General features: G+C 41.7%; 1 pseudogene; it reads left to right on the top strand.

The window, feature by feature from the left end:
* Nucleotides 1-173: 173 nt before the first annotated feature.
* Nucleotides 174-11348, top strand: LOC121852824 (annotated as a pseudogene).
* The last annotated feature ends 2233 nt before the right edge of the window (nucleotides 11349-13581 follow it).

The following is a 13581-nucleotide window of genomic DNA, read 5'->3' as shown; positions in this document are numbered from 1 at the left end:
GAGTAGTGTATCGGCAAGACGCTTGTTTCGTAAAAAAATACCATCCATTTACAATTAACTAGTTGTCTGTTCTTGATTTGAAGCTGTTGTGACTGCAGGAATCCATACTCTTTGGTTCTTTCGGTAAGTCACTGAGGTAGAAATTAAACAAAATAATCACGACGTTTCGATAGCAACACAAGCCATCGTCTTCAGGTGAAAATCGCGACAGCCGCGATGTCTGCTGCGAGCAGCACGATGTCTGCTGCCTTGTGAAGAGAAGCTGTTACCAGCAAGAGTTTATATACGTTTTTGAGAACAAGGTAACTTGCTAATTTTTTCATAAACTTTTACATGCTTCTCTCATTAAAACACGTAGTCTCTCTCTCCCCTGAGCCGTTCTTATGCTAAGTTCATTAACTTTAACATACCACGCTATTCATTACACATAGACTGACATCCACTTGCTCATCTCTCATTGACTTTAACATGATATTCTCATTAACTTCGCTCATTAACTTTTGCATGCTTCTCTCATCAAAATGCATATGCTAATCCTACATGCTAATTTAAGCTCGTATGCGCTACGGAAGCTATTAACTTTGCACTATAATCCAACATGCTAAGCTAAGTTAATTTCCTTTAACATGCCACGCTATTTTTTTTCTTCACACTATAATACCCCATTAACACTACCTCGGCTACATTTGTTCTCAAAAACTTATATAAACTCTTGCTGGTAACAGCTTCTCTTCACAAGGCAGCAGACATCGTGCTACTCGCAGCAGACATCGCGGCTGTCGCGATTCTCACCTGAAGACGATGGCTTGTGTTGCTATCGAGACGTCGTGATTTATTTTGTTTTATTTCTACCTACATGACTTACCGAAAGAACCAAAGAGAATTACAGTGAGGGAAAAAAGTATTTGATCCCCTGCTGATTTTGTACGTTTGCCCACTGACAAAGAAATGATCAGTCTATAATTTTAATGGTAGGTTTATTTGAACAGTGAGAGACAGAATAACAACAACAAAATCCAGAAAAACGCATGTCAAAAATGTTATAAATTGATTTGCATTTTAATGAGGGAAATAAGTATTTGACCCCTCTGCAAAACATGACTTAGTACTTGGTGGCAAAACCCTTGTTGGCAATCACAGAGGTCAGACGTTTCTTGTAGTTGGCCACCAGGTTTGCACACATCTCAGGAGGGATTTTGTCCCACTCCTCTTTGCAGATCTTCTCCAAGTCATTAAGGTTTCGAGGCTGACGTTTGGCAACTCGAACCTTCAGCTCCCTCCACAGATTTTCTATGGGATTAAGGTCTGGAGACTGGCTAGGCCACTCCAGGACCTTAATGTGCTTCTTCTTGAGCCACTCCTTTGTTGCCTTGGCCGTGTGTTTTGGGTCATTGTCATGCTGGAATACCCATCCACGACCCATTTTCAATGCCCTGGCTGAGGGAAGGAGGTTCTCACCCAAGATTTGACGGTACATGGCCCCGTCCATCGTCCCTTTGATGCGGTGAAGTTGTCCTGTCCCCTTAGCAGAAAAACACCCCCAAAGCATAATGTTTCCACCTCCATGTTTGACGGTGGGGATGGTGTTCTTGGGGTCATAGGCAGCATTCCTCCTCCTCCAAACACGGCGAGTTGAGTTGATGCCAAAGAGCTCCATTTTGGTCTCATCTGACCACAACACTTTCACCCAGTTGTCCTCTGAATCATTCAGATGTTCATTGGCAAACTTCAGACGGGCATGTATATGTGCTTTCTTGAGCAGGGGGACCTTGCGGGCGCTGCAGGATTTCAGTCCTTCACGGCGTAGTGTGTTACCAACTGTTTTCTTGGTGACTATGGTCCCAGCTGCCTTGAGATCATTGACAAGATCCTCCCGTGTAGTTCTGGGCTGATTCCTCACCGTTCTCATGATCATTGCAACTCCACGAGGTGAGATCTTGCATGGAGCCCCAGGCCGAGGGAGATTGACAGTTCTTTTGTGTTTCTTCCATTTGCGAATAATCGCACCAACTGTTGTCACCTTCTCACCAAGCTGCTTGGCGATGGTCTTGTAGCCCATTCCAGCCTTGTGTAGGTCTACAATCTTGTCCCTGACATCCTTGGAGAGCTCTTTGGTCTTGGCCATGGTGGAGAGTTTGGAATCTGATTGATTGATTGCTTCTGTGAACAGGTGTCTTTTATACAGGTAACAAGCTGAGATTAGGAGCACTCCCTTTAAGAGTGTGCTCCTAATCTCAGCTCGTTACCTGTATAAAAGACACCTGGGAGCCAGAAATCTTTCTGATTGAGAGGGGGTCAAATACTTATTTCCCTCATTAAAATGCAAATCAATTTATAACATTTTTGACATGCGTTTTTCTGGATTTTTTGTTGTTATTCTGTCTCTCACTGTTCAAATAAACCTACCATTAAAATTATAGACTGATCATTTCTTTGTCAGTGGGCAAACGTACAAAATCAGCAGGGGATCAAATACTTTTTTCCCTCACTGTAGTTGTCTGTTGTTGGCTGTGGGGTATTGCACACAGTTAACAAGGTGTGTCGTGGTGACACCGAGTATGACTGTTTTATTACGTGAGGGGAGTTAAATAAGTAATTCATGAACGTCTCTTTTCTTTTAAGCATGCATCCCAAGTGATCCAGAGAGCGATCTGCTGTAGGGAATTGTTCTATAGTTTTAAGGATACGGATTCGTCGTAGTTCCACATGCTCAGTATAGTTTTACGAGTCGCGATATTAAATATTTTAGACATGCCCTTATGTTCATTTTAAAATATTTTTTTACATTTGCAATTTACATTACTCCTTTTGAAGCTTGCATTTCTTGAGAATGTTGATAATCCGGTTGAATTCATAATATAAACCAGGGATGAAGCACTCAGGGGTTATGCTCATGATGGTTGTGTTTACATCACTCATACCTTGATTTGAAGCTTTCGTGACTGCAGGAATCCATACTCTTTGGTTTATTCGGTAAAGTCACGTAGGCATAAAATAAATCACGACGTTTTGATCGCAACACAAGCGGTCGTCCATTATACTTTTTATATTCATATGCTAATTGATAAACTTAATCAGGAAACAAGTTTTAAAACATTTCTTAGGCTAATATTTTTAATAGACAAAGTCCATTGAGCTATGAGCGCTTGTTCAGAGGAAATCTGGCCAAACATCATTATAGCTTGATAACAAATAGGATTTATAGTCACAGCCACATCACCTAAGCACATGTTTCTAAATGTGGAGGGCAATCCACGCGACCACCATGAGGAGAGGTCACTCTGACTCCAAATATACAACAGCATCGATCGACGTGGTCCGGGATCGAATCAACAATCTCCTGTGAACCATGGCGAGGGAGATCACGTCTCCTCGCCACCGCGGTTTTATGTTTGTGTGGTGTAAACTGGTATCCCTCTGTGTCTCTTGCCTCTTTCTTTAAGTACAATGAAAGTCCATTGCCCATAACATTACCTGTAATATATTTATCCTATAGACATTTATGGCAGCAGCAGGGGCCATACAGGACAGCTGGCTCAAATATCACTCACCACTGATTTTAACCGTGGCTCAGAATCGAACCATATTTGCTGGGTTATTGCCACGATGTGGGGATGTGAAATGGAGCGCAACTTCCTGTCCTCAGTGTCTGCAATTAATTAGACCCCCCCCACGCCCACTCCTTCCCCCCACCATCCACACATTCCAGTGCCACCACGAGACTGCTGGCCGCCGTACGCCCCCTGCCGCCATGGGATGCATATTGATCAATCAGTCTCCACTCGCTAAGCGAACATTTTTCTTCTTTGGAACATATTGGCATACATTCAAATTACTTGTGATAGTGAGTTATTGTAAAAAGATGCTCATTTTAACGAGACGCCTATACTGTACGTGGTAGCCCTGTTTTTGTATTTTAATTTTAAATTGTGACTAGCTAATGAATATACTAGTTGGCCTAGGGGTTACCAAACTCCACTATAACAGATTAACATATATCTGAGGCCAGAGATTTAGGATATCCATCCATGCCCTGTGCTCCGATCATTAAGGACATTCATGATGGTGGGCAGGCCGGCGTAGAGCTGTGTGGCCAACAGGCAGAGCCATTCTCTTATCAGCTTAGGTTCAACCGGGATGTCCTCTGGCTCCTATATTATTTAACATCTTCGAAGACGTAGTATGTGAAGATTTCCATGGCTGTACAGAAGAACTTCCATCTGGTACAGGTCAATGGGAGGCAGACTGATATTTCGGTCTGGAAATGCACACACTTTGTTTTTCTGAGCAATCAGAAGCACAGCAGCCTTAATGTGCATGCACTTGGCAGTTGTGCTAGTAGAACACACTTCTGTCTGACGAGTATCTCATCGTCACCAAAATTATTATATATAATATGCCTTTTCACAGGTAATGTCTGCAATGGAAAAAGAGGAACGTTCAAGCCAGGCTCACGATGAACTTGCACAAAAGCTCAGAGACGTGGGTCTTGACGAGGTTTACTGGAAACAAAACTGCGCGAGGTTCTGCTCATTTCTAATGCACAGGCCTGCTTCACCTCGACCGCAGGAATGCAAAGAACTGGACTCGCATTTCCGTAAATCGTGGGAAAAAGGGCATTTTATAAAATGCTTGGCATTGATGCTGATGATGTTGTATTGAAAGAGGAATGAGCTTGGCTCCACATAACAAAATGATAATCTGTTGCCTTCTGTCGTGTCTGAGAGAATTAATGAGCAGCCAACAATGGCAATTATGTTTCAACACATTGTGGTCAGATAGGAGATTTTACAAAATGCATCTGGGGGTCTTGCTCTAGAGGGGATTTACATGAGTGGGAAGTTGGAGGATAAATTAGAGAAGAGAGGGAAACTTTGACAATCCCACAAACATTCCGGTTCGTGGATCCGGTCCACAATTCATGACAAAACAACACGAGTTTATTTCTTTCAGTGAAGAATCTGTGTTCAGAAGACAATGGAAGTCATGGGCTTCAGCAGCACTGTCTCAGAGCAAGGTTGTGTCTCTACCTTGAGTAGAGAACCAATCTCAATGCAAGCAAGTCATTGAATCTTAAGGAAATGCAAAATACTCAGACTGATCATTCCTATATTTCCAGGACAGAGTACACGTACCTGCCATTAGCCTCAGCGCATCTTCAAATGGCACAACTCAGGCTGTCTGAAGCAGCCCTGAAGGAACTACAAAATATTGAGAACACCTTGGAAAACACGAAGGAAGATTTCAAAAGCAAAGTGTTAAAAGCATGATCAGCAACTTCTTCACAAATTCGGCTCTCACGCAAACGAGGGCCCTCTCGAATTTGGAGGAATATTTTGGAGGAAGGCGTCAGCTAAAGGTTTCAGTTCGATCAGCAAGATGAAATTAAACGGCTCTTGTCTGAGTTATTGGGACCAAACATTGGTGCTGACTGTGACAGTCGTACAACTACTGATACTGGCGCTGCAATGACAACTGAGCCAGCTGCAAGTGGTTCTGGCCAGCACAGCCCGGTGCTCACTGATATGGTACAGATGACTGTAACCACAATAGGGGGTGACCCTGACGTTCATAATCTCCCTCAGTGGAAAGCTGCTGTTGTTTCCAACAATGGACATGGTCTCTCATCGACCGAGGCATCAGGTTTATACCAGTATGGGACATCGTCCTGTCCAATCATAAATGTGATTTTAAAGATGTCCTGAAGGTAGCCAGTGATCTTATAACAGCTTACACCATCTTAACAAACAAGCATGCAAATAATTATCCAGATGATCAATTGGCTGCCACTATTGTCGAAGCCCAATCGATCATGCAAGATGTAAGCAATGGATGAGATCAGACGATATAACTCATCTGGATAAACTGGGGAATCTGAAACAGAAATTCTATGAATGCACACAAACTAACAGGAGCTGGATCGATGCGTGTCTCTCCCATCCAGCCCTTCAGGAATACCTGAAGCTGGTTGTATCGACATGTAGGCATTTATCTTGTGACGAAAAAACACGTTAAAATGAAAATGCACGCCTTTTAGAGCCAAACATCTACCAGTGGAGAACTTCCCCCAGCGCTCCTCGATAATGCAGTGGTTATGGATTGATACAGTAGTATTCTTGATCTGAGCTAAAGGCCCTCACCTGACACATTTACAGAAACAAAGAAACGATTAAAAGAAGTCATGGATGCACCGACTTATTCTGAAACTGCGCTGAATGAAGCAAAGTGAAGGGACCAATGACGTCACATTTTCCCTCAATTCCCTGTGCCGGTGCCTCCGAGAAATGAAGCGGGTGGAGGAGGAGCCTGTTCATTTCAGCTGCTGCTGCTTCAGGGTTCAGTGCAACGGAGAGATTGTTCCATCGCCTCCTCGACTATAAGACGTTGACTGCCTTCAGCAGGAAGTGGACACACCATACAGCAAGTACTTTGCTTTCAGATCTCAAAGTGCTTGCAAGACTCAGGCTAGTCTGTCCTCCCGATCGGGTTTACTACAGCTCAGACTAATGCAGGACCCCAGGGAGAAAAGAGGAACATCTCACAATGATTAAATCTTTCGTGGATGCAACATGCACCGAAGAATCTAACGTGGTCCAGGACCATGCTAGAAGCCCCATTCATATGAAGCAGATTAAGGAAAGTTTAAAATCTCCTTTTTCTGGAACTCTTAATACTGCATTGACTGTTTCGCATAAACGAGAAGTTGGAGTAAAACAAATGAGTCTGAAAAGTTTATGAATCTGCTTGAAAGGCTGGACCTTCAAAATATTACCCTAAGAAAATGCACACAGGATGTGTGTGTTGTTAAGTCAGCAATGCGTACAAACACCCAAGCACAGAAAAGAACTTGCCCTTATTTTTTGCAGAAACTGATCATGGTTGACTATGAAGCACGGTATGTTCGTGTTCAGGGTGAAAATGAAACAATGAAACTATGCATGATAATGCAAACTCTAATTACGAAGACTTTTGTAACCATGATTATACATTGAGTCATAGAGACGGGATTGACAAGCACTCAAACCCACATTCACCCCATGGATTTGCAAATGGCAATTTTCCAATGTGGAGACAATTTTGTGAGGCAGTACATTTACACAAAACTCTCATTTTGCCAGTTTGCACTGCCGCTTTTAGTTCCAAATCCTTGCAGTGCAGACATAGAATTTCCTCTTTGGGCATTCCGACAGATTAACAAGAGTTGGAAATGCGGTGACCATCTAGTAAGACCCAGCAAACCAAAACTGTGCGATTGTTAATGCAGAACTCCTCTAGTATCCTTTATACGATTTGGTGAATCACTCGCGTCGAAATCTCAGATACTGAACTCTCTGCTCAGTAAGCAAAAGCATGGCGTTTTCTTTCATAAGCACTGCAGAGGCAGCAGCAGAAATGGTATCCTAATGGAAGGAGTGGTAGAGATCGCCTGGTACTGCCCAGGTGGGAGGGATGATGACGTCTTTAATGACTGCATAGCGTTCACCAATCTCCACGGAGATGCGAGAGAGCACAGAAAACAGGTAAATTTTCTCCTCGAGATATCTTCTATCAACGTGATACTATGTCAGATTGTGATCGCAATGATGAAGCTAAACGAATTTTGGAACATTGTTTGAGATCTCCAAAGCCTTTATTTGCCTTTGGGCTGACAAGGAGATAATCGAAGGTGGGAATTCGAGAACAAAAGTGAAAATTGCTGTCAAGAACAGAAATGAAGCTGCGTTAATGATGAATTGAAGTCAACCCTCAAATCTTTGTTGGCCAATTCAACACAAACGATCAACATTGATGTTTGCTCAGACATCGCTCGACAGTACAGCTTCATTGTTGATGAAGATGATGAGCATTGTAAAACAGGCAAGTCCATGGCAGACGTCTTATTGAGTCGTCTAAAGGACAAGCCATTGTCTTCCATGAAGAAGACTTTTCTGCCTCTTCAAGGTAAATTGTGGCACGAGTGGTGCAAGAAAGACAAAGAATTCACTCGCTTGAGAGTAAGGGGGCACAAATCTTGAGCAATACAGAAGTGATCTTACATTCAATGAAAAACAATCTGTACGGAACGCCCAGCTTAAGAAAGCATTTCCTCTCAATGATGTAATGAAAACATTGATTGATGTTCTGGAGCATCAGGCAGACACAGTAAAAAAATACTTCCTGCATTGGTTACGGGCATATTTAGATACCATGTCCACAGATCAATTATCACAACTTAATCTGCAGTATCACCATGCTTGGACAGAAATGATTAAGTCAAAAGGCACTGAAAGTAGTTTATTGGCAAAAAACAAGAGCTGGATAAAATATCCGTAAAAATTGGTGCCTCTTATTTTGGAATAGATCACCTTTTCAGGGAAGTTGGCCAAATATACGAAGCGTCACAGACACTGCGCACAGCTGACAAACGCTCAGCTGCTTTGCCAGGCATCGCAGCAGATTTGATGCTCTCTGGGTTCCCTCTTGAACTCATGGACGGTGATGCCTCACATGTCCCTCTCACTTGGATCAGCTCCGTTTTGGACAAAGTTATTGAGAAAATTGGAACAAAACCTGTTTGTCCTCTCCATACTGGGCATACAGAGCAGTGGCAAGTCCACGCTGCTGAATGCCATGTTCGGTCTCCAGTTCCCTGTGGGTGCAGGGAGATGCACCCGAGGCGTCTACATGCAGTTGGTGAAGGTGGAGGAAGAGTTCAGCAAAGAGCTGGGATATGACTTTGTGTTGATAGTCGACACAGAAGGGCTCCGTGCCCCAGAGCTATCAAATGCGACACCCACTCATGACAATGAGCTGGCTACGTTTGTGATCGGCCTTGGCAACGCGACCGTGATCAACATTTTTGGAGAGAATCCTCTGAGATGCAAGACATTCTACAGATCGCTGTGCAGGCGTTTCTGAGAATGAGCAGGTGAAGTTGTCACCGAGCTGTGTGTTTGTCCATCAAAACGTAGGAGATGTGACCGCTCAAGACAAAAACATGCAGGGTAGGAGACGTCTTCAGAAGAACCTGGATGAGATGACGCGCATCGCTGCAGAGCAGGAGAAGTGTGTTGTTGAATCATTTGACGAGGTGATCAGGTGTGACGTGGACTCCCACATCTTTTACTTTGCTCATCTTTGGGAGGGAGATCCTCCAATGGCCCCACCAAATCCAAGTTACTGCCAAAATATCAAAGAACTTAAATACAGCATCCTAAAAAGAAGTAACGTTTTAAAAATATCAGAGTTCAAAGCACGCATCAGGATCTTTGGGGGCCTTTGCTTACAGAAAACTTTGTGTTTAGCTTCAATAACACCCTTGAGATTGCAGCTTACAGCAAACTGGAAGAAATGTATGGGAAATGGACTTGGAGCCTGAGGAGTCATCTTATTCAAGAGGAGAATAAGCAATATAATATAATTAATAACAGTACAGATGTTACATATTGTCTAATTTGACTTGGTCAAGCATTGAGCAAACCCTTTCCAAAATACACGAATCAGAAAAAATTGAAACATATTTCAATGCACATGATGCTGAATGGTTGAGTCAATGGAAAGCTAACTTCGTAATGAGATTTGAAACAATTAAGGACGAGCTTGTGACTGATACTTACAAAAAATGTACTGATCTGATGAAGCAAAGAGTGCTTGGAACAATCTAGATCAAAATAGATCACGCTATGAGGATCAGCTGATGAAGAAGAGCAAGGATTTGGCTTCGAAACTGAAAACCACTGGACGCAAAGATATCCAATTGGAGAAGAGTTCGAGACAATGTGGGAAGAATGGACGAATGAAGTGATAAACAGCATTTCTCAACCTGGAAATGTGAATTTTAGAAATCAAGCACAACATATACTTCAGGAACAGTTTAAAATGATAAATGAGGTATCCACTATTTTTGGGAAAAGGTATGGCGATAAATCATTTGTGATATGTCCTGACCATGTTGTGATTAAACAAAAAGGTCGTTTGGAAATAATAAAGCATTTTTTCTTCCAGTTATCACGGGAGACTCACATTGTTAAAGCAATAACAGAGAGTGCAGAAAATGCTGCCAACGTTGTTATTAAAGATCTTGAGAAACGGAAGCTTGGTTACAATGAAACCAATATATATGAAGTAATACAAGCTGCGCTGGCAGCTGTGGATACAGGTTCACAACACAATGCAACACTGCAGCTCACAACTAGTACAGGCTAGATTTAGCAATACACATTTTGGCAAATGCTGAAAAGAGGTTTCAGAAAATAGAATGATTTCCAGAGGGCAAACGATCCTCTAATATACCTCAGCAGCAAGAAAGAAGAGTACTTTAACAGCTTTAAGATTCGATGTGAAGGAGCAACAAACACCACCATCTTTGCTGACACTTTGTGCATAAAACTTAAAACAGCCATGCACCAGGCAGTCTGTGACAAAGCCAGCCTTGACATTGCAACAAAATGAAGTCCGATGTCCGGCATTCATGGCAATCGATCAAAATTAGAAAACTACATCTTGATACATTTAGCAGAGAAGGAATTTTGAAAATTTAATGAATACATTCAGAAACCAAAACAATATTTTAACAATACATTAAGAACGTGTTGAAGAATATTGCTCAGCAAAAGAAAATGAAAAATTCGTGAAATATTTAAATCATGTCTTGAGTTTTACAAAAGTATGTTTTTAATGCAATTACGAATGCAACCACAGCTTTCCAGAAACAAAGGCGATGCATCATCGTGGCTGGATGAATTAGTACGGAGCTTGGTGACAAAATCAATTTCCTAAGGCACAGTCTGATTAAGCTGACTACAAAGCATAAATGACATTCCTACTTTAGATGAACTAACCACAGCAATGAAACCATGGTGGCACAGTTGAACAAACAATATTCTACAGCATCCTTAAAGGATTTAAAGACGTAAGGAACAAACCTCATGACATGCTATGTGAACAGATGAGTGGGTGCTGGGTGCAGTGCCCATTCTGCAAAGCCATCTGCACAAACACGATACCCAATCATGACGAGGACCACTGCGTTCCATTCATCGGCCACAGGGAGTAATGGAATACAGTGGTATAAAACAGATCATTTTGTCACTGATATTTGTACTAGTTTAGTTGCCAGTGACTGCTTTAGTGCTTTCAGAAGACAATGAAATACCATATAAGGATTATCGTACAGCAGGGCCAGAATATGCAAGTTGGAGTATCACTCCAGACTTAACCGTGCAGCCATATTGGAAATGGTTTGTCTGCAGATTTAAGTCAGACCTAGAGAGGCTTTACAAAGTGCAATTTACAGGCAGGGCACCATTCCAGAGAACTGGAAACAAATTACAAGGGATGAGGTGATTGCAGACTTGCGGAAAAAGTAATTTGAACACGATTGGAGAGTTACCAAATGGCACCAATTACTCAATTCAAACTCAGTTTGTCCTTTTCCTTATTCGTGTTATAAAAACGTTGTATCTACAGTAGCCTATTGCATCTCTATCGTCGTCAAATCTTTATTTCAGTTTAAATTCACAATTAATGGGAATGTTACTATTGTTGTGGTTTCCTTCGTAAAAATGTCATAAACATTGGCGTAAGACTGAATTGCACCAACTTTATCATTGGGTGTCACCATTTCGGCCAATACATTATCATAGAGAATGTCGGTTAGTCGTTAGATATCACGTTGATGAATACCGAGTTTAGTCAACATCAGAATGGGAATTTAAATCTCGGACTGATTTGTGCTTGAAAGGAAACTACTTCCACTTTTACCAACTTGGGAAAAAAGCGCTTGGAAATGTCACTAAGTAGCTCGACTTTCGTTTTATAACCATGATTCTCATTAACAGCATCCATGCATGGGCAGATAACCTAAATTACTTAGTTATCTAAATATGTATTGAACATACTGCCCTCTGCTAACCACAATACAGCCACACATCATACATCGTGGTTGATAATGTAAGCGCTCTCAACCTGCTAATTGTCTGAGATATGTTCAAAAGTTATAAGCATAGTTTTACAAGATGCGAAGTGAACACACAGGTTCCTGTACTGTGAAAATAATTTTCCTACAGTGCATTACGCATTTCAGCAATTACATAAACATATCATTGTGAATATTTAGAAGTTGTTCATGTTATAATATTAAGGTTCCAATTGCTGATTGTCCCGTACATAATCACACTGCTGTTTCCATGCGAATCGGATCGTGCGTACCATAATATAGATGCTTTAAATGTTTTATATGCAATTATCGCATTGTGTTTTGTCCTGCAGAGTGTAAACAAAACTCACCTTTCTTTTCCCCCACGATGCACATGCACCATTGTTTTGTACAGCGTCTTGAGATGCGATGGCATTTGGACAGTATTAATACAAACTGCATTGTCATAAATATCTACTTTTTTTAAGGACTTGGGGTGCCAGTCAAGGATCCGACCATCTCCTTCATTATCCAGGTTGCATACAATTTGAACTACTTCGTTACATTCAGTTACAAGCTTCTGCCATTGGAATGTAGAGTTTACACTGCTGGCTTAAGGCTGTAAAATAGATATGAGGCAATGATTGGATATAATTTCACCCTGCTCTCGTTCGTTTGAGTGAGAACTTTGTCACTTTGATTGAAAACAATCTACTGTAAATGGGTTTCCATGAAAATGGTCCTGCCACCGTGCAAGATTGTGATTGTTATCGTCAAATCTGAAAAAACGTGTCTTGCATCGTGAAAAATTACATCACGGCAACCCGATTCGTTTTTGTCAGTGCTGAACCTCGAATAACATTCACTTTTCATGAGGTTAGTCCCGCGGTGATTACACACATTATGTAAGTGTGGTGAATTGTAATTGTGTGTGTATATATAATCACTCAACTGTTGACTAGTTTGCTTGAATTGTAATGCTTTTTGATGATTTAGCGAAGTGTTTAGATGTCTGAGTTAACTTTAATTGATGATAACACGCTTCTGATTAATTGTCTTCATTATGAGGCTAATGCTTGAATTTATATTGGTATACAGTGGTTTATTTCGTCTGTGGGGTTTTGCAGGTCTATGTAACTTGGATAATTGTGATCCTGGGGTTGTTTTTTCAATCGCATGGTAATTTGACATATCTTATATGAATACATTTGAGTACTATCACAATAAACATGTACGTCTCATATGTGCGAGTGTGTCTGTGGAGGAGAGCGGTTACGCAGTGGTTTGTACAGTGTGGCTCGAGTTTGATTCCCTGCCACAGCTAACGTCAGTGGCGAGTGATACCATAACTTATCCTGGGCCTCCTATAGGGTGCAATTCAGTCATAACTTGGTACCTGGTACGGTGTGAAAACATCAGCTTGAATGAAACCAAGGTGGCCAGGCATAGTTCTGGTCACAGCACCCATCACGAGTTGTAACAGGCTCAGTCGGCCCTCGCTTAGAGCATTGAAAAACAGGGGACAGTGATCAGTGTGTGGAGAGTAAGAATAGTAGGGGAGTGGTAGTGTAGCGGTTAGCATGCTGTGCTACAAACCCAGCAAACTGAGTTTAACACGTAGGCTTTCGCGACCAATATTTTTTTATAATAAAGGTTTTTGGGTTCGATTGCGTTATGTATAAATA

This window comes from Callorhinchus milii, unplaced genomic scaffold, assembly GCF_018977255.1.
Source record: "Callorhinchus milii isolate IMCB2004 unplaced genomic scaffold, IMCB_Cmil_1.0 Scaffold1436, whole genome shotgun sequence".
Lineage (NCBI taxonomy): Eukaryota > Metazoa > Chordata > Chondrichthyes > Chimaeriformes > Callorhinchidae > Callorhinchus > Callorhinchus milii.
This window is presented reverse-complemented; position numbering and strand designations above follow the sequence as displayed.